The sequence below is a fragment of the Bos mutus genome, chromosome 12 (genome assembly GCF_027580195.1).
Source record: "Bos mutus isolate GX-2022 chromosome 12, NWIPB_WYAK_1.1, whole genome shotgun sequence".
Lineage (NCBI taxonomy): Eukaryota > Metazoa > Chordata > Mammalia > Artiodactyla > Bovidae > Bos > Bos mutus.
In genome coordinates, this window is record NC_091628.1 from 4835610 (window position 1) to 4854688 (window position 19079).

Below are 19079 nucleotides of genomic sequence, written 5' to 3' on the forward strand. Positions count from 1 at the left end.
CTTCTGCTTCTGTTAGGTCCATATCATTTCTGTCCTTTATTGTGCCATCTTTTCATGAAATGTTCCCTTGATATCTCTAATTTTCTTGAAGTTAACTCTAGTCTTTCCCATTCTATCTTTTTCCTCTATTTTTTTTTTTTTTTTTTGCATTGATCACTGAGGAAGGCTTTCTTATCTCTCCTTGTTATTGTTTGGAACTATGTATTCAAATGGATATATCTTTCCTTTTCTCCTTTGCCTTTCACTTCTTTTCTTTCTCAGCTATTTGTAAGGTCTCCAGAGACAACAATTTGTCTTTAGCATTTCTTTTTATTAGAGATGGTCTTGATCAGAGCCTCCTGTACAATGTCATGAATCTCCATAACACAGTTCTTCAGGCACTATGTCTATCAGATCTAATCCCTTGAATCTATTTGTCACTTCCACTGTATAATTGTAAGGAATTTGATTTAAGTCATAAATGAATTGTCTAGTGGTTTTCCCTAGTTTCTTCAATTTAAGTCTGAATTTTGCAATAAGGATTTCATGATCTGAGCCACAGTCCGCTCTTGGTCTCAATTTTGCTGACTGCATAGAGCTTCTCCATCTTTGGCTACAAAGAATATAATCAATTTGATTTTGGTATTGACCATCTTAGTGATGTCCCTTAATGTGTAGGGTTTTGTCTTACATTGTTGGTAGAGGGTGTTTGCTATGACCAGCGAGTTATTTTGGCAAAACTCTGTTTGCCTTTGCCCTGCTTCATTTTGTACCACAAGGCCAAATTTGCCTGTTACTCCAGCTATCTCTTAATGTGCTACTTTTCATCCCAGTCCCCTATGATTAAAAGGACATCATTTTTTGGTGTTACTTCTAGAAGGTCTTGTAGGTTCTTCATAGAACTGTTCAACTTCCACTTATTCAGCATTACTGTTTAAGGAATAGATTTGGATTACTGTGGTGCTGAATGATTTACCTTGGAGAAGAACAGAGATCATTCTGTTGTCTTTTAGATTGTACCCAACTACTGTATTTCAGACTCTTTCATTGACTATGAGGGCTACTCCATTTTTTCTAAGGGATTCTTGACCACAGTAATAAATATAATGGTCATCTGAATTAAATTCACCTCATAAAGCTAGTGGAGGTGATGGAATTCCACTTAGGCTATTTCAAATCCTAAAAGATGATGCTATGAAAGTGGTGCACTCGGTTCAGTTCAGTTCAGTTCAGCCATTCAGTCATGTCTGACTCTTTGCGACACCATGAACCGCAGCATGCCAGGCCTCCCTGTCCATCACCAACTCCCAGAGTTCACCCAAACCCATGTCCATCAAGTCAGTGATGCCATCCAGCCATCTCATCCTCTGTCGTCCCCTTCTCCTCCTGTCCTCAATCTTTCCCAGCATCAGGGTTTTCAAATGAGCCAAAGCATTGGAGTTTCAGCTTCAGCATCAGTCCCTCCAGTGAACACCCAGGATTTATCTCCTTTAGGATGGACTGGTCAGTCCCTCCAGTGAACACCCAGGATTTATCTCCTTTAGGATGGACTGGTTGGATCTCCTTGCAGTCCAAGTGACTCTCAAGAGTCTTCTCCAACACCACAGTTCAAAAGCATCAATTCTTCGGCTCTCAATTTTCTTTATAGTTCAAATCTCACATCCATACATGACCACTGGAAAAACCATAGCCTTGACTAGACAGACCTTTGTTGGCAAAGTAATGTCTCTGCTTTTGAATATACTGTCTAGGTTGGTTATAACTTTCCTTCCAAGGAGTAAGCGTCTTTTAATTTCATGGCTGCAATCACCATCTGCAGTGATTTTGGAGCCCAGTAAAATAAAGTCAGCCACTATTTCCACTTTTCCCCCGTCTATTTGCCATGAGGTGATAGCACTCAATATGCCAGCAAATTTGGAAACCTCAACACTGGCCACAGCACTGGAAAAGATCAGTTTCATTTCAATCCCAAAGAAAGGTAATGCCAAAGAATGGTCAAATTACCACACATTTGCACTTATCTCACATGCCAGTATATCAATGCTCAAAACTCTCCAAGGCAGGATTCAACAGTACATGAACCATGAGCTTCCAGATTTCAAGCTTGTTTTAGAAAAGGCAGAGGAACCAGAGATCAAATTGCCAACATCCACTGGGTTATCAAAAAAGCAAAAGAGTTCCAGAAATACATATATTTCTGCTTTATTGACTATGCCAAAACCTTTTACTGTGTGGATCAAAATAAACTGTGGAAAATTCTTAAAGAAATAGGCAAACCAGACCACCTGACCTGCCTCTTGAGAAACCTGTTTGCAGGTCAGGAAGCAACAGTTAGAACTGGACATGGAACAACAGACTCGTTCCAAATAGGAAAAGGAGTACGTCAAGACTGTACATTGTCACCCTGCTAATTTAACTTATATGCAGAGTACAACATGAGAAACACTGGGCTGTATGAAGCACAAGTTGGAATCAAGACTGCTGGGAGAAATATCAATAACCTCAGATATGCAAATGACACCACCCTTATGGCAGAATATGAAGAGGAACTAAAAATCCTCTTGATGAAAGTGAAAGAGGAGAGTGAAAAAGTTGGCCTAAAACTCAACATTGAAAAAACTAAGATCGGCATCTGGTCCTATCTCTTCATGGCATATAGATGGGGAAGCAGTGGAAACAGTGACAGACTTTAGTTTTTTGGGCCCCAAAATCACTGCGTATGGTGACTGCAGCCATGAAATTAAGTGGGAAAACACTTATGAGCAACCTAGACTGCATATTAAAAAGCAGAGACATTACTTTGCCAACAATGGTCCATCTAATCAAAGCTATGGTTTTTCCAATAGGCATGTATGGATGTGAGATTTAGACTATAAAGAGAGTTGAATGCCAAAGAATTGATGCTTTTGAACTGTGATGTTGGAGAAGACTCTTGAGAGTCCCTTGGACTGCAAGGAGATCCAACCAGTCCCATTCTAAAGGAAATCAGTCCTGAATATTCATTGGAAGGACTGATGCTGAAGCTGAAACTCCAATACTCTGGCCACCTGATGTGAAGAACTGACTTATTTGAAAAGACCCCTGATGGTGGGAAAGATTGAATGTGGGAGGAGAAGTGGATGACAGAGGATGAGATGGTTGAATGGCATCACCGACCTAATGGACATGAGTTTGAGTAAACTCCAGGAGTTGATGATGGACAGGAAGGCCTGTCGTGCTGCAGTCCATTTGGTTGTGAAGAGTAGGACACGACTGAGAAACTAAAATTAACTGAACTGAATTAAATGCACCCATTCAAGTCCATTTTAGTTCACTGATTCCTAAAATTTCGGTGTTCACTCTTGCCATCTCCTGTTTGACCACTTCAAATTTCCTTGATTCATGGACCTAACATCCAGGTTCCTGTGCAATAGTGCTCTTTACAACATTGGACTTTACTTCCATCACCAGTCACATCCACAACTGGGTGTTGTTTTCACTTTGCCTCTGTCTCTTCATTCTTTTTGGAGTTATTTCTTCACTCTTCTCTAGTAGCACATTGGTCACCTACCAGTCTGGGGAATTCATCTTTTAGTGTTGTATCTTTTTGCTTTCTATACTGTTCTTGGGTTTCTCAAGGCAATAATACTGAAGTTGTTTGCCATTCCTTTCTCCAGTAGACCACGTTTTGTCAGAACTCTTCACCTTGACCATCAGTCTTGGGTGGCTCTACATGGCATGGCTCATAATTTCATTGAGTTAGACAAATCTGTGATGCATGTGAATAGTTTAATCAGTTTTCTGTGATTGTGGAACAATGGATTGGTTCAAAATTAGGAAAGGAATACATCAAGACTGTGGATTGTCACCCTGCTTATAATACTTATATGCAGAGTATATCAAGCAAAATTCTAGGATGAATGAAGCACTAGTTGGAATCAAGATTACTGGGAGTAATATCAACAGTCTCAGATATGCAGATGATACTACTCTAATGGCAGAACATAAATAGTAACTAAATAATCTCTTGATTAGGGTGAAAAAGGAGAGGGGAAAGGTTGACTTAAAATTCAACATTTAAAAACTAAGATCATGGCATCCAACCCCATCAGTTCATGGCAAATAGAAGGGGAAAAAATTGGACAAGGTGACAGATTTTCTTTTCTTTGTCTCCAAAGTCACTGTGGATGGTGACTGCAACCAAGAAATTAAAAGACACTTGTCCTTTGGAAGAACAAACCCAGAAAGCATATTAAGAAGCAGAGATATAACTTTGCAGACAAATGTCAATATAGTCAAAGCTATTATTTTTCCAGTAGTCATGTACAGATTTAAGACTTGGACCATTAAGAATTTGAGGGATAAAACACTGATGCTTTTGAATTGTGTTGTGGAGAAAACTCTTTGGAATCCCTTGGACTGTAAGGATATCAAACTAGTCATTCCTAAAGGAAATCAACACGAATACTCATTGTAAGTACTTATGCTGAAGCTGAAGATCCAGCCCTCTGGTCACCTGATGTGAAGAGTCAACTCACTGAAAAAAACCCTGTTGCTGGACCCTGATGCTGGGAAAGGTTGGCAGCAGAAGGAGAGGGGGCAAGAGAGAGAATTAAGTTAGATAGCATCACCGACTCAGCGTACATCAAGTTGAACAAACTCAAGAAATTAGAAAAGGACAGAAGACGCTGACATGCTGCAGGCCATGGGGGGCAAAAAGTTGGACACAATTTAGGGACTGAACAACAGCAACAAAATAAATATAACAAAAAATAGGCTCACAGATATAGGTAACAAACAAGTGATTAGTAATGGGAAGAACAGAAAGAGAAAAGGAAATTAAAAAGAAAATTAGGAGTAGAATTAATAGGTAAATATAAATAAATATATATATATATATATATATATATATATATATATATATATATATAACTATAAGTATATGTCATGCAACACAGGCAATAGAGCCAACATTTCATTATAACTGTGAAAAGTGAAGTCACTCAGTCATGTCCAACTCTTTGCGACCCCGTGGACTGTAGCCTATCAAGCTCCTCCATCCATGGGATTCTCTAGGCAGCAATACTGGAGTCAGTTACAATTTCCTTCTCCAGCGGATCTTCCTGACCCAGGGATCGAGCCTGAGTCTCCCACACTGGAGGCAGACGCTTTAAATTCTGAGCCACCAGGGAAGCCCTGGTGTAACTGTAAATGGGATACAGTCTTCGAAAATTGTGAATCATTATGTTATACATTTTAAATTTATGTAATATTGTATGTTAGCACTGGCCACAGGACTGGAAAAGGTCAGTTTTCATTCCAATCCCAAAGAAAGGCAATGCCAAAGAATGCTCAAACTACTGCACAATTGCACTCATCTCACACGCTAGTAAAGTAATGCTCAAAAATCTCCAAGCCAGGCTTCAGAAATACATGAACTGTGAACTTCCAGATTTCAAGCTGGTTTTATAAAAGGCAGAGGAACCAGAGATCAAATTGCCAATATCCTCTGGATCATAGAAAAAGCAAGAGAGTTCCAGAAAAAAACATCTATTTCTGCTTTATTGATTATGCCAAAGCCTTTGACTGTGTGGATCACAGTAAACTGTGGAAAATTCTGAAAGAGATGGGAATACCAGACTGCCTGACCTGCCTCTTGAGAAACCTATACTCAGGTCAGGAAGAAACGGTTAGAACTGGACATGGAACAACAGACTGGTTCCAAATAGGAAAAGGAACCAGTCAAGGCTGTATATTGTCACCCTACTGATTTAACTTTTATGCAGAGTACATCATGAGAAATGCTGGGCTGGAAGAAGCACAAGCTGGAATCAACATTGCCGGGAGAAATATCAATAACCTCAGATATGTAGATAACACCACCCTTATGGCAGAAAGTGAGGAGGATCTAAAGAGCCTCTTGATGAAAGTGAAAGTGGAAAGTGAAAAAGTTGGCTTAAAGCTCAACATTCAGAAAACCAAGATCATGGCATCCTGTCCCATCACTTCATGGGAAGTAGATGGGGAAACAGTGTCAGAGTTTATTTTGGGGTGGCTCCAAACTCACTGAAGATGGTGATTCCAGCCATGAAATTAAAAGACTCTTACTCCTTGGAAGGAAAGTTATGACCAACCTAGACAGCATTGTCAAAAGCAGAGACATTGCTTTGCCAACAAAGGTCCATCTAGTCAAGGCTATGGTTTCTCCAATGGTCATGTGTGGATGTGAGAGTTGGACTGTGAAGAAAGCTGAGCACCGATGAATTGATGCTTTTGAACTGTGGTGTTGGAGAAGACTCTTGGGAGATCCTGGGACTCCAAGCAGATCCAACCAGTTCATCCTAAAGGAGATCAGCCCTGCATGTTCACTGGAAGGACTGATGCTGAAGCTGAAACGCCAATACTTTGGCCACCTCATTCGAAGAGTTGACTCATTGAAAAAGACCCTGATGCTGGGAGGGATTGGAGGCAGGAGAAGGGGATGACAGAGGATGAGATGGCTGGATGGCATCACTGACTGGATGGACATGAGTTTGTGTAAACTCTGGAAGTTGGTGATGGACAGGGAAGCCTGGCATGCTGCGATTCATGGGGTTGCAAGAGTTCGACATGACTAAACAACTGAACTGAACTGAACTGAATATTGTACTTCACTATGCTTCAATAAAAAAGTAACTGATTAAATTCTATATATCTGTCTTGGTTTTGTCATACCCTTAACCATAAAGTGCTTTTTAATCAAAGTATAAAATATTCATTTCTGTATTTTTCACCATTAAAGCAGATGTATCAAAATACCAACATCATTTTATGTAACATGGCTCAAAATTGCTTTATTTGCTAACATCTGTCTCATTTTAAAATACTTTATATTTACATTATATTAAATGTGCAGCCACGGAATTAAAAGACCCTTACTCCTTGGAAGGAAAGTTATGACCAACCTAGAGAGCATATTCAAAGGTGGAGACATTACTATGCCAAGAAAGGTCCATCTAGTCAAGGCTATGGTTTTTCCAGTGGTCAGGTATGGATGTGAAAGTTGGACTTTGAAGAAAGATGAGTGTCAAAGAATTGATGCTTTTGAACTGTGGTGTTGGAGAAGACTCTTGAGAGTCCCTTGGACTGCAATGAGATCCAGCCAGTCTATTCTAAAGGAGATCAGTCCTGGGTGTTCTTCAGAAGGACTGATGCTAAATCTGAAACTCCAATACTTTGTCCATCTCATGCAAAGAGTTGACTCATTGGAAAAGACTCTGACCCTGGGAGGATTGGGGTCAGGAGGAGAAGGGGTCGACAGAAGATGAGATGGCTGGATGGCATCACCAACTCGATGGACGTGAGTTTGGGTGAACTCCAGGAGTTGGTGACGGACACAGAGGCCTGGCGTGCTGCAGTTCATGGCGTCTCAAATAGTTGAACATGACTGAACAACTGAACTGAACTGAACTGAAATGTTTATCTTGGGGTTTCAAGGATTTAATAGTATTGTGATCTATAGTCATTAAATTATTTAACATGCCCAAATTAAAAATCTTTGGTTGTACGAGCCCTTTTACATTGGTTTCCATGTCCTTTTGACAAAATTCTATGATCTTTGAAAGCATCTTTTTGTATGGGATGGTAGGATTTCCAGCCTTAATTTGAACCTCTGTGCCTCATGCATAGAATTAGCCATTCATCCTTGAGTATTTAGTGGAATAACAACACTAGTAATCACAATTTGATTACTCATTTAGATTGTCTTCATGTTTAGCCACCTAGAGTAACATTGCCCCTAAAACTTTTCCATGTATAAATGTAGAAAGAATGTGTCTATGTTATCTGCTTCAATTTTAATTATATGGTAATATAAAGTTTCTATTTTTTTTATTTATGTTACCATATAATTAAAATTGAAGCAGATAACATAGACACATTCTTTCTACATTTATACATGGGAAGGTTTTAGGGGCAATGTTACTCAAGGGCAAAGACTAATAGAGTTTTGCCAAGAAAATGCACTGGTCATAACAAACACCCTCTTCCAACAACACAAGAGAAGACTCTACACATGGACATCACCAGATGGTCAACACCAAAATCAGATTGATTATATTCTTTGCAGCCAAAGATGGAGAAGCTCTATACAGTCAGCAAAAACAAGACCAGGAGCTGACTGTGGCTCAGACCATGAACTCCTTATCACCAAATTCAGACTGAAATTGAAGAAAGTAGGTAAAACCACTAGACCATTCAGGTATGACCTAAATCAAATCCCTTATGATTATACAGTGGAAGTGAGAAATAGATTTAAGGGCCTAGACCTGATAGATAGAGTGCCTGATGAACTATGGGATGAGGTTCATGACATTGTACAGGAAACAGGGATCAAGATCATTCCCATAGAAAAGAAATGCAAAAAAGCAAAATGGCTGTCTGGGGAGGCCTTACAAATAGCTGTGAAAAGAAGAGAAGCAAAAAGCAAAGGAACAAAGGAAAGATATAAACATCTGAATGCAGAGTTCCAAAGAACAGCAAGAAGAGATAAGAAAGCCTGCTTCAGTGATCAATGCAAAGAAATAGAGGAAAACAACAGAATGGGAAAGACTAGGGATCTCTTCAAGAAAATCAGAGATAGCAAAGAAACATTTCATGCAAAGATGGGCTCGATAAAGGACAGAAATGGTATGGACCTAACAGAAGCAGAAGATATTAAGAAGAGGTGGCAAGAATACACAGAAGAACTGTACAAAAAAGATCTTCAAGACCCAGATAATCATGATGGTGTGATCACTGACCTAGAGCCAGACATCCTGGAATGTGAACTCAGGTAGGCCTTAGAAAGCATCACTACGAACAAAGTTAGTGGAGGTGATGGAATTCCAGTTAAGCTATTCCAAATCCTGAAAGATGATGCTGTGAAAGTGCTGCACTCAATATGCCAGTAAATTTGGAAAACTCAGCAGTGGCCACAGGACTGGAAAAGGTCAGTTTTCATTCCAATCCCAAAGAAAGGCAATTCCTAAGAATGCTCAAACTACCGCACAATTGCACTCATCTCACATGCTAGTAAAGTAATGCTCAAAATTCTCCAAGCCAGGCTTCAGCAATATATGAACTGTGAACTTCCTGATGTTCAAGCTGGTTTTAGAAAAGGCAGAGGAACCAGAGATCAAATTGCCAACATCTGCTGGATCATGGAAAAAGCAAGAGAGTTCCAGAAAAACATCTATTTCTGCTTTATTGACTATGCCAATGCCTTTGACTGTGTGGATCACAATAAACTGTGGAAAATTCTGAAAGAGATGGGAATACCAGAACACCTGATCTGCCTCTTGAGAAATTTGTATGCAGGTCAGGAAGCAACAGTTAGAACTGAACGTGGAACAACAGACTGGTTCCAAATAGGAAAAGGAGTTCGTCAAGTATGTATATTGTCACCCTGTTTATTTAACTTATATGCAGAGCACATCATGAGAAACACTGGACTGGAAGAAACACAGGCTGGAATCAAGATTGCCGGGAGAAATATTAATAACCTCAGATATGCAGATGACACCACCCTTATGGTAGAAAGTGAAGAGGAACTCAAAAGTCTCTTGATGAAACTGTAAGTGGAGAGTGAAAAAGTTGGCTTAAAGCTCAACATTCAGAAAATGAAGATCATGGCATCTGGTCCCACCACTTCATGGGAAATAGATGGGGAAACAGTGGAAGCAGTGTCAGACTTTATTTTTCTGGGCTCCAAAATCACTACAGATGGTGACTGCAGCCATGAAATTAAAAGACGCTTACTCCTTGGAAGGAAAGTTATGACCAACCTAGATAGCATATTCAAAAGCACAGTCATTACTTTGCCCACAAAGGTTCGTCTAGTCAAGGCTATGGTTTTTCCTGTGGTCATGTATGGATGTGAGAGTTGGACTGTGAAGAAGGCTGAGCACCGAAGAATTGATGCTTTTGAACTGTGGTGTTGGAGAAGACTCTTGAGAGTCCCTTGGACTGCAAGGAGATCCAACCAGTCCATTCTGAAGGAGATCAGCCCTGGGATTTCTTTGGAAGGACTGATGCTAAAGCTGAAACTCCAGTACTTTGGCCACCTCACGCAAAGAGTTGACTCATTGGAAAAGACTCTGATGCTGGGAGGGATTGGGGGCAGGAGAAGAAGGGGACGCCAGAGGATAAGATGGCTGGATGGCATCACTGACTTGTTGGACATGAGTCTGAGTGAACTCTGGGAGTTGGTGATGGACAGGGAGGCCTGGCATGCTTCGATTCATGGGGTCGCAAAGAGTCGGACATGACTGAGCGACTGATCTGATCTGATCTCTGATAAAGTTTCTACTTTAGTCTTTTGATTCTATGACTATAGCTTTTTTGTCTTAATGAATATTGCACCACTAACAAAAAGAGCATTTGTTACTTATTCTATTTATCTTTTAATTACTTAATTTTCATAAGTGAAAATATGATAAAACATTTTGAAAACAGTAAAATATTGAAACAAAAAAAGCCCTTAAATAAAATCCAAGATCTTTCTTGGTAGCCATTTTTTTCTTTGCATCTCCCTATAAATGCAAGGAAATTATTTAATCTAGAATCAATTATAATTCCTCATTTCCACTTGACATATAAATGCTTAAGTGATGGCTCTTTTAGCTTACTTTTTGAAGTTACCTTCAGTTTGAGCACACTGATATTGTAATGGTTAACAGAGCAGTTTTTAAAAGTAAAGAAATGCAACAATAGGTAAAGAATTTTTGTTTTAGATGATATAAAGTGGGTTTCCATTCTCCAAATTTATATCAAAGTTTTATTTTGCCAAAAGAATGGCCCAGTTTCATAATCTAATGCATAGTTATAAATAAAGGAATCATACTCAGAAGTGCTGGCTAGATAAACCATTTCAGTATCTTAATATTGTAAATTTTAAATTATATTAACCCCCACACATAGTAATTACAGTTGCAGCTTAATTTTTCTAAATCTTACTCTAATACTAAAACTTCAAAATTTATCCTTTGAATTCCAGGTTCTAATTTTAACTTAGCACTTTAAGCTTAACTTCGGTTTGCAGTGTATAAACACAACTGCTTCTCACAGTTGGCATTAATCTTGAGCCAGCACCAATTATAGACCAGGTTTTCTCCAAGTAATATCAAGAAGATATCTAGCATCACAGAATTTCACATCAATGGCAAATAATAATATATGTAAATAAAACCTCATGAAGCATTGTTTGAAAACCTATTTAACTCACAGTTCAATAGTATAATGTATCTTTAATTACAGATAACTTTAGAGTAGAAGTTCAATTTCTCAGAGGACCATAGATAAATGCTGTATTCCTACCATGCTGATATGCAGATTTAAATTCCCCAAAGCAAGTAAATAATTGAACAAATATGAGAACAATTTTTAATAAGATTAAACTAATAACTAATGTCTGGAATAGAGTGGTACATGTTATTTGTTGTTGAGTCACTTAGTCATGCCCAACTCTTTGCAACCCCATGGGACTGCAGCACTCCAGGCTTCACTGTCCTTCACCATCTCCCAGTTTGCGCAAACTCATGTCCATTGAGTTGGTGATGCCATCCAACCATGTTGACCTCTGTCGTCCCCTTCTTCTCCTGCCTTCAATACCAATGAGCTGGCTCTTCACATCAAGTGGCCAAAGTATTGGCACATCATTTTCAGCATCAGTCCTTTCAATGAGTATTCAGGATTGATTTTCTTTAGGATTGATTCGTTTGATCTTCTTGCTGCTGAAGGGCCTCTCAAGAGTCTTCTCCAGCACCACAGTTTGAAATATCAATTCTTCAGTGCTTACCTTTCTTTATGATCCAACTCTCACATATGTACATGACTGCTGGGAAAACTGTAGCTGTGACTCTATGAACCTTTATTGGTAAAGTAATGTCTCTGCTTTTTAATATGCTGTCCAGGTATGTTATAGTTTTTCTTCCAAGGAGCAAGCATCTTTTAATTTCTTGGCTGCAGTCAACATCCACAGTAATTTTGGAGTCCAAGAAAATAATATCTGTAATATATTTATTTTAAATTATACCTCTAATATATTTTAAAATTATTTTGGTTTCAATAGGTATAATTTATAAAAGATCAATATCATGCCAATTATAATACATCTCAGTTCCATGACAGGTGCTGATTAACACAGTTAATTTTATATCATTTTATATAACATAAAATTTTTTATTATAGTTTAGAGATTCAATTTTTTAAAAAATATTTTAATTGGAAGACAATTGCTTTACAATGTTGCATTGGTTTCTGCTGTACAAGAACATGAATCAGTTGTAAGTATACATATACTCCCTCCCTCTTGAGTTTCCTTTCCCCATCTCAGCCCTCTAGGTCATTACAGGGCACCAACCTGAGTTCCTTGTACTATACAGTTTTAAATTCTTAAAATGTTGAAAAATATCATATATCTCTCAATTTCCACTTCTTTATTGTATGGAAATATGTTCAATACCATACCAAAAAAAAATCAAAATTACTGGTACATTATTAAGTAAAAACTTATATTTTGTAATTTATTTAAATCATGAATTTAAATTACATTTTGAAATCTAAAAAAATAATATAAATTGCTAAGTTCTGAGCAAATATTTTGATAAGCAATGAAATTAATGCTTTTATTTTACCAAAATGTGCAGTGGCATAGTTAAACTCCATATTTCAAGAATCAGATTTCCTTGTTGTTGTCAGTATTGCTGGATAAGATCTGGATATGCTTCTTTTGAACTGATAGCAGCAGCAGTGATAGAATAAGAATCTCTACAATGTTTCTCTATAAAAGTTATTATAACAATGGAAATAAATCAAAAATCAAAATTAACTCTTTAAAGTTAGAAGTTCCACAATTAAAACAGATGGATCTGAAATTCAACAAAATCTTCATTACCAGAAAAATTTCATTGTTTGGCTATTCCATGGAAATCCCCACTACTAATGGTGGTAGTTTTTAACCTGATTCTGAAATTGTTCTGTTCAAATAGTCTTTATTTCTGAGTATTTGTATAAAGCAATCAGCTGCAATTGCTTACACTGCAGCTATCTGAAGTGAAAACAGTTTGAGCAAATAAGAATCTGATCAAACACTTTTAAAAAGCTGAAAAATAAAATACCCTTAGGGGGCTTTTAAAAGCTTTCAGAAATTCGTGGAAATACAAAAAGTGATCCACATATATACAGCGGTGCACATATCCAGGAAAGAAGTGAAAGGGCCTTGACATCTCTCTTGCAAAAGGTCATGGAGTTCTGTGCAAGAGAGAAGTCAAAGCTAAAACAGAATTTCAATCTGCCAGCTTTAGGATTGTGTGTATGATCCAACATATACAAGGAAGTGAAGTGAAGTGAAGTGGCTCAGTCATGTACGACTCTTTGTGACCCCATGGACTGTAGCCCGCCAGGCTCCTCTGTCCATGGGATTCTCCAGGCAAGAATACTGGAGTGGGTTACCATTTCCTTCTCCAGGGGATCTTCCCGACCCAGGGATGGAGCCCGGGTCTCCTGCATTGGAGGCAGATGCTTTAACCTCTGAGCCACATGTACAAGGAACCTCTTGGCAAATGCTAGAGACTTATTAGTTCAAGATTTTTAAGGAACTCCCTTTCTAATCATTAGTTGACCTCTGAGCTAATCAAGCAGAGACATTGGCCAAAGATGACAAAGAATGCTGACTTCACAAATTTATTTTAGGAATGATACCACATAAACAAAAAACAGCAACACACTCTGGGGAGTGGAAGAAACTGGTTTTTAAAATTGCCACATTATATTCTTTGAAATAATAAAATTTTAATAAAAATCTATGTGTCATACAAGGAATTAAAAAAAGAATAACCCATACACAGAGGGAAGCAAAGGAATCAATAGAAGTTATCCCTGTGAAATTCAAGATTATTGGACTTACAAACCAAAGTTTTAAAATCAGCTATTTTAAATATGCTTGAAGAAATTAAACCAAGTCTAAATAACGAAGAGAAAGTATGGGAATAATGCCTCACAAAGTAAAACATATCAATGATAAGGTAAAAATTATATAAAAAAAGAACCATACAAATTCTGGGTAGGATAATATTAAAACTGGAAATAAAAGAAAAAAAACAGATTCACTTGAGGGTTTTGAGAGCAAATACATTTGGTGGAAGAATCAGCAAACTTGAAAATAGATCAGTTGGAATTACTCTGTTTGTAACAGGAAAAAAAAGTTAAAAAAACAAAAAGAATGAAGAGTCTCAGAGTGTGACACACCATCAACTGTACCAACATATGTATAATAGGAGTTCCAGAAGCAGAAAAGAAAATATGTCAGAAAAAAAATGTTTGAAGAAATAATGGCCGAAAATTTGCCAAATTTGATGTAAAACAGTTTATAGAGTCAAGAAGCACAAGAAACTAAATTAAGCTCAGAGATCCATATCTAGCCACATTTTAATCAAACTAAAATGGCAAAGAAAAAAATTTTGAAATCAGCAAAAGTGATTTCATCACATATATTATCTTTAATAAGATTCACAGTAAGTTTCTTAACAGAAACCATGGAAGCTAAAAGGTTGTGGAACTGCATATTCAAACTATCAGTGAGAAAAAAATGATTAATCGATTCTATATCCAAGAAAATGATTTTTCCAAAGTAAGGGAGAATTGAGATGTTATATATAAAGAAAAATAGACTATGTTATATATAAAGAAAAATAGACTTTGTCTATCAGAACTGCACAAAAGGAAATGCTAAAGAGAACCCTTCAGACTGAATGAAAGAACTGCAAACACTTACTCACATCCACATAAATGAAAAGAACAGGTAAAAGTAACTACACGTTTAAACATAAAGGACAGTGCAGACTTACCTTGGAGATATTGTAAGTTTAGTTCCAGACCACAGCAATAAAGCAAATATCTCAATAAAGCAAGTTACATGATTTTTTGATATGGCCCTTCAGTCAGTCATAATATTTTGTAATAGTTTGAAATACTGCAAGAATTACAAAATGTGATACAAAGTGAGAAAAAGTGTCACTTGAAAAAATGGCACCAACAGGGTTTCTCAACTCATGTTTGTCAAAAACCTCTAATGTATTAAAGAAAAAAAAGGCAGTAAAAAAAAGCAATGAAGTCAGATATGATAAAATGAGATAAAATGAGATAAACTATTTTGTTTGTAATCATTTTTTTTCTTCTATATGATTTAAAATACAGCTGTGCAAAGCAATACATACAAATTTGTCTTGAGGAGTATATAATGTACAAAGATATGATTTGTATGAAAACAGTAATACAAAGATGAGGGATAGTGGTGCAAAGTTTTGTATAAGTTGAAATTAAATTAGTATTAATTCAAACAGCTTATAACTGTTAATTGTAATTCCAAGAAAAGCCACTAAGAAGATAATTTTTAATTATAATAAATGATATAGCAAGTATATTAAAATGGCACACTGGACATTATTTATTTAGCACAAAGAAGGAAGGGATGGGTAATTAGAGGAACAAAGAGAACACAAGACATGTAGAAAGCAAATAATAAAATTACTGACAAATTATATATTATCAGTAATTACACTTAATACAATGGGTTAAAGATTTCAATCTAAAAACAGGATTGGCATAATGGATTATGAAAAAAATCTCCAACTATGAACTGTCTGTAAGAGATAGCATTTAGATTCAAAGACACAGTTTGGTTGAAAGTAATAGGGTGAAAAGAAATATGCCAGCCAAACAGTAGGAAAAAGAGACCTGAAATGACTATAGTAATATTACAAAGAATAGAGTTTAAAATAGAAAATGTTGCTAAAGAAAAAGAGATGAAATATTATAATTATTTAAAGCTTATCCCATCAGGAAGATCTAAAACTTATAATGATTTACACATATATATTTGTAACAATAGAGCCCCAAAATACAGTAGCCAAAACTGACAGAATTAAAGAAAGAAATGAACTAGAAATAGAAAATTCAACAATAATAGCTGGAGACTTCCATACTCCATTTTAATAATAGAGAGAACATTTAGATAGATAATCAACAAGGAAATTAAAATTTAAAGAACACTACACAATAATTAGATCTAAAGCAATTCACAGACCAAAATCTGTGAATCAACAGTGCAAATATAAAATGTTATGTTTATAGTCAATTGATTTTTAACAAGTATGCCAAGACAAAGAAGAAAGAACAATCTTTAACAAATGAAGCTGTGACTGAATTTCAACTCCTATCCCATATTATATAAAATAATTAACATAAAATTTATCAAAGACCTCAGTTTACAACCAAAAGTAAAAAGCTCTCAGAAAACAGAAACAAATGTGCAAGTCTTTGTGATATGGAGTAGACAATATTTTCTTATATATGAAAGAAAACAAAACAAGCAACAAAAGAAAAGGATAATTAATAAGACTATTGCAAGCCAGAAAGAAAAACACCAATACAGTATACTAACGCATATATATGGAATTTAGAAAGATGCTAACAGTAACCCGGTGTACGAGACAGCAAAAGAGACACTGATGTATAGAACAGTCTTATGGACTCTGTGGGAGAGGGAGAGGGTGGGAAGATTTGGGAAAATGGCATTGAAACATGTAAAATAATATGTATGAAAAAAAAAAAAGTACGATTACATTGAAAAAAATAAAAAAGACTATGTCAAATTTCAAACTTTTGTATTTTAAGGGACATCTTCAAGAAAGTGAAAAGTCAGACTTCCCTGTTGGTCAGTGGTTAAGACTTTGTCTTCCAATGCAGAGGGTGCAGATTCAATCCCTGGTCAGGGAGCTCATCCCACATGCCTCACAGACAAAAAAACCAAAGCATAAAACAAAAGCAATATTGCAGCAAATTCAATAAAGATGTTAAAAATGCTCCACATCAAAAAAATCTCAGAAAAAAGGGAGATAAAAAGACAACATACAGAATGCAGATAAATATTTACAACACACACACTTATACAAAACTCTTACAACTCTGACTTGAAAAAATGGGTGGGCCATTTGAATAAAAAATTATGCAATGAAGATATTAAAATGATCAATAAGCATAAGAAAAAATGCTTGACATTGATAATATTTAAAGAAATGTATATAGAAACCCTGATGAGAGATCTATTTCACACTTACTAAGAGGGCTATTTTAAAAGTTAGACAAAAAAATTAAAAAAAATAAATAAATAAAAGTTAGACAGGAATAAGTGTTGATGAGGATGTGACAAACAAAAACAAACACATACCGTAGCTGGTAAGAATGTAAAATGGCACGTTTAGAAAACAGTTTAACAAAGAGTCAACTTAAATGTGCAGTTAACCACATGACTCAGCAATTCCAGTTCTCATATACAACCAAGAGAGTAGGAAACATAGCTTAACACAAAGACTTGTATATGAATGTTCATAGCAGTATACTTCATGATAGTCAAACTGTGAAGATAACACAAATGTTCATCAACTGATAACCAATCATAAATATGAGTAAAGCACTAATACCTGTTATGACATGTGTGAATCTTGAGAAAATTATGATAAATTGAGAGCCAAATACAAAGGTGGCATACTATGTGATTTTGTAGTATGAAATGTCCACAATATGTCAATCCACAGAGACACAAAGTAGATTAGTGTTTGCAGTGATTGAGTTGAATGGGGGATGGGGAATGACTGGTAATTGATGTGGCATTTATTTGGGAGTAAAGAAAACGTTGTGGAATTTGAAAGTGACGATGACTGCACAATTTTCTGAGTGTTCCCAGAACCGTAGTTGTATATTTTAAAATGCTGAATTCTATGGTATGTGAGTTCTATCTCAATAAAACTGAAAAAGAAGTCTTCAATTTTTCTTTTTCTTCCCCTCTTTACATACGTGTAGTTTCATTCCTGATTTTTTTATTTTACTACTTCAATTGTAGATTGTTCTTGTCAGTTCAAGGTTAAATTTCTTAATTGACCTCAAAATTATACTAGAAAAATATATACTATAATTTTTAGCTCCATAAAATTCATTTGCATAATCTTCCTGCCTTTCTGGCTAGAAATATAAAAACACATTCAAGAATATTCAAACACAATCTCTTCATTATAATTTTACCAGTAAATATCCCTTTGTGTTATCAAGAATATTTTAATTGTCTTTTATAACAGTGATGACCAAGAAGTTCACTACTTACCATGTGTGGCTCTTAAGCAACTGAAATGTGGCATGTATGTAAAACCCACACTGGTTTATAAAACACTCTTAAACTAAATAGAATGTAAATATCCCATGACTAAATTTTAATTTACAGTAAGTGTCCTAAATACAAGTTCCATTCTGAGAGGATGTTCATTAAGTCCAATTTATTTGTAAATCCAACAAAGTTAGCCTAGGTACCCAACTAACACAATTGGATATATAGTACTGTACTGTAGGGGGTTTATATTCCTTTTCTCACAAATAATACACAGAAAGCAAACACAAAAAGGAAAGAAAACTTTTCTAATCTTAATAGTATTGAAAGGTACAGTAGTATAGTACAACATCTGGTATACCAGGGCCGGCATCGAGTGAATAGGCAAGAATCGTTACTGACTGGAGGAAGCAGAGGAGGGAGGAACTGGTAGAGGTGAAGGATGGTCAACAATAGGAGACACAGGGCAAGTTGCACTTTCAGTCATTTCTCACACTAACGGGATGCACGTTTGCATCTTTGAAAGTTTACAGCTTGAAGGTTCATATGTAAGGGGCATACTGTACTATGTAGCCCTGATAACAGCCTTGATCTAGTGTGTGACTTCCCTGGTGGCTTAGATGGTAAAGCGTCTGTCTACAATGCAGGAGACCCGGGTTCGAGCCCTGGGTGGGGAAGATCCTCTGGAGAAGGAAATGGCAATCCACTCTAACACTATTGCCCGGAATATCCCATGGACAGAGGAACCTGCCAGGCTATAGGGTCGCAGAGTCAGACGCAACTGATCGACTTACTTCACGAGTGTGTTAAATAAAGCTATACTGAAGGTAATTTATCCTTTCTTAAGCAACTGAAGCCACTAGAAAGTGTAAAATTACCTATGTGACTCTGATTTTATTTGTTTGATCAGCAATTTTCAAGAGAACATTTTCCTACACAGACAACT

The 19079-nt window shown here is 36.5% G+C and overlaps 1 non-coding gene across 1 annotated transcript; it reads left to right on the plus strand.

The window, feature by feature from the left end:
* The first annotated feature begins 18738 nt into the window (after positions 1 to 18738).
* On the plus strand, positions 18739 to 18810 carry TRNAC-ACA (transfer RNA cysteine (anticodon ACA)). Its single transcript has one exon. It is a non-coding gene; the product is annotated as a tRNA-Cys (tRNA).
* The last annotated feature ends 269 nt before the right edge of the window (positions 18811 to 19079 follow it).